The sequence below is a fragment of the Propithecus coquereli genome, unplaced genomic scaffold, assembly GCF_000956105.1.
Source record: "Propithecus coquereli isolate 6110/MARCELLA unplaced genomic scaffold, Pcoq_1.0 Scaffold599, whole genome shotgun sequence".
NCBI lineage: Eukaryota > Metazoa > Chordata > Mammalia > Primates > Indriidae > Propithecus > Propithecus coquereli.
The window spans coordinates 874,771-875,506 of record NW_012151940.1 but is presented as its reverse complement, the minus strand read 5'-3'; positions in this window follow the sequence as shown (position 1 = coordinate 875,506).

The following is a 736-nucleotide window of genomic DNA, read 5'->3' as shown; positions in this document are numbered from 1 at the left end:
CATTCTCGTAGGCATCACCGCGAACAAAGATATATTTTCTATTTATTTATTATATATGCACTTCAAGAAGTCACTGTCAGAGAAATGAAGAATTATCCTGAATGTCATGTTTGGGTCCTTTGTACCTCTTGGAAGGAGTGTGCCTAGAGCTGAGCGCACCAGCTCTGGTTTGGAAAATCTTGCCGCACCGTAGTAAACATACAAAGGATGTCACTGTCTCGTCTGCTTTGTTTTCTATTAAAGTGGGCTTCATTTCAAACCAGCTATCTAAGGAAAGTAAGACTGCCGAAATCACTCTGTGAGTCCTCCTTTTACGCCCATGGCCTGTCCCCAAGAACTATTCCCACGTCCAAGTCCCTTCTTGCCCTCGCCCCAAGGACAGCCATGCGAGCAGCTGACGGTGGTTCAGAGAAAGAGAAGATGACATTCACGTGACGGTCCAGAACATGCTACGTTCTCCACGTCCCTGACTGTCTGTAGGCACTGACGCCCCAAGGGGAAGCCAGGCAGAGGCGGGACTGTCTCTCCTCACTGGCGCTGTTTGGCCAGAGGACAAACACGTGTTTGAGGAGAGCATGGGCCTGAGATGCAAAAACAGTCTCCACCACGCTGGTGCGCAGCAGGGCAGACACAGCAGAGGCCACCGCTGGGCAGTAGCGGGAGGGGCTTGGGGTCTGGAGAGGAGACACTGAGGGGCACAGGTGAGAGCAGGTGACCTGGGAGGGGTCTGGAGAGA